This window comes from Brassica oleracea, chromosome C4 (assembly GCF_000695525.1).
Source record: "Brassica oleracea var. oleracea cultivar TO1000 chromosome C4, BOL, whole genome shotgun sequence".
Classification (NCBI taxonomy): Eukaryota; Viridiplantae; Streptophyta; class Magnoliopsida; order Brassicales; family Brassicaceae; genus Brassica; species Brassica oleracea.
This window is the reverse complement of record NC_027751.1, coordinates 33,199,401-33,201,816: the sequence shown is the minus strand read 5'-3', so window position 1 is coordinate 33,201,816 and position 2,416 is coordinate 33,199,401. Positions and strand designations below refer to the sequence as shown.

At 45.2% G+C, this 2,416-nt stretch overlaps 1 pseudogene; it reads right to left on the bottom strand.

Annotated features, from left to right (window-relative positions):
- Positions 1 to 2,416, bottom strand: part of LOC106338705 — a 64,503-nt pseudogene that overhangs the window by 55,449 nt on the left and 6,638 nt on the right.

Here is a 2,416-nt window from a genome sequence, read left to right as displayed (position 1 = left end):
ACTTGGATCCCGTATATGTTTCCGAAGCATGGAAACATGAAATACAGGATGTAGATGCATATCCTCTGGCGATCCAAACGGTAAGCTACCTCACCAACTTTCCTGATGATCTTGTACGGACCAATGAACCTGACCGCAAATTTCCCGGCCTTGCCAAATCTGTCCTTCCCTTTCTGTGCAGTAACCTTCAAATAGACCCAATCTCCTATCTCGAAAGTTACCTCTCTTCTTGACTGGTCTGCGTACTTCTTCTGACGGTCCTGAGCCTTTTTCATGTTGGCCTGAATGGTCTCCAGCTTAATCATGGTTTCCTGAACGATAGGTGACCCAAACATTCTTCTTACGCCAACTTCCGTCCAACACATAGGCGTTTTGCATGGCCTTCCGTATAACGCTTCATAAGGTAACATCCGTATGCTCGAATGATGACTGTGGTTATATGAGAACTCGACCAACGGTAAATGCTTCTCCCAAGTTCCTGCCCAATCGAGAATACAAATCTGAAGCATGTCCTCGATGGTCCGAATGGTTCTCTCCGTTTGGCCATCTGTTTCTGGATGGAACGCCGTACTTCTGAATAGTTTAGTTCCCAAGGCTTCTTGCAGTGCTTCCCAGAATGATGCCGTGAACCTTGGATCGCGATCTGAGACGATGTATGAGGGTACACCATGTAGCTTCACAATTTGGTCGATGTACAGCTCGGCCAACACTTCAACTTTATCAGTGTCCCGCATAGGCAACAAGTGTGTAACCTTGGTTAACCTATCCACTATCACCCATATCGAGTTGTTCGATCTACTTGGAGCAGTGGGTAATCCAGTGATGAAATCCATGAAAATAGAGTCCCATTTCAATTGAGGTATCGGAAGACTCTGCAATAATCCTCTTGGAACTTGGTGTTCGACCTTGACTTGTTGACAAGTTGCACACTGTGCAACCCATTGCGCCACTGATCTCTTCATTCCCGGCCAATGATAGTATCTTCTCACGTCTCGGTACATCTTCGAACTTCCAGGATGGATACTAAGTAAAGAATGATGAGCAATCCTTAGTATCTCATCTCTCAGCCCTTGTTCTTTAGGAACCGTGATCCTCCCATTAATTAGCAAGGTTCCATCCTCCGTCAAGTAGTATCCAGCACTATTTGGCCCACCTTGTCCTTTGAGTTCCTCAGCAATCTTCAATAGCTTCTCATCCTTAAGTTGTTCTTCTCGAATTCTCTGAATCAAGCTGGCCTGGTTCACTGCTTGAAGTCCCAATGGCTCGCTCGCTTGTCCTTCCAAAACGACCAACTTTACTTGTTTCAATTCTTGGTTCAACAGCTCCACTTCTTTCTCTAAATCTGGGTCCAACTTTCTTCGACTTAAGGCGTCTGCAACAACATTCGCTTTACCAGAATGGTAGCGAATCCTTATATCATATTCTGCCACAAACTCCATCCACCTACGCTGGCGCAGGTTGAGATCTGGCTGAGTGAAGAGGTATTTAAGACTTTGGTGGTCCGTGTATACCTCCACTCCTTCCCCATACAAGTACGATCTCCAAATTCGCAAAGCGAACACCACAGCCGTTAACTCCAAGTCATGTGTACTGTAGTTATCCTCATGTTTCCGTCGTTGTCAAGAGGCATATGCGATGACTCACCCATCTTGCATAAGAACACAACCTAACCCAACTCGTGAAGCATCCGTGTAAACCGTGTAAGGTTTACCATGCTCGGGCAAGGCTAACACAGGTGCGGTCGTGAGAGCTTCCTTCAACTTCTAGAAAGCCTTCTCGGTTTCTTCCACCCATAAGAAAGGCACTCCTTTACCGGTAAGTTTAGTTAAAAGCTTTTCAATGGAGGAAAAGTCCTTAACAAACTTTTGATAATAGCCCACAAGTCTGAGAAAACTCCTTACTTCCATCACAGTGGTAGGTTGAGGTCATTCCTGTATGGCTTGGACCTTTTCGGGATCAGCAGCCACGCCCTCTCCTGATACTATGTGACCCAGAAATCCTATCTCTCTCTTCCAAAACGAGCACTTGCTGAACTTGGCAAATAGATTATGATTCTGTAACCTCTCCGTAACCTCTCCATAACCAGTCTCAGATGCTCTTTGTGCTCCTCCTTACTTCTCGAATATACCAGGAAGTCATCAATGAAAATGATCACGAACTTGTCAAGGTAGTCGTGAAACACTTCATTCATAAAACGCATGAAAGCCGCAGGTGCGTTGGTGAGACCAAAGGGCATAACGACAAACTCATACTGTCTATATCTCGTGCGAAACGCCGTCTTCATGATGTCCGACTTGGCAATAGGAATTTGGTGATACCCTGATGCCAAATCAATCTTCGAAAACCAACTACCTCCATTTAGTTGGTCTAACAACTCGTCTATCCTCGGAAGAGGATACTTATCTTTTATCGTGAT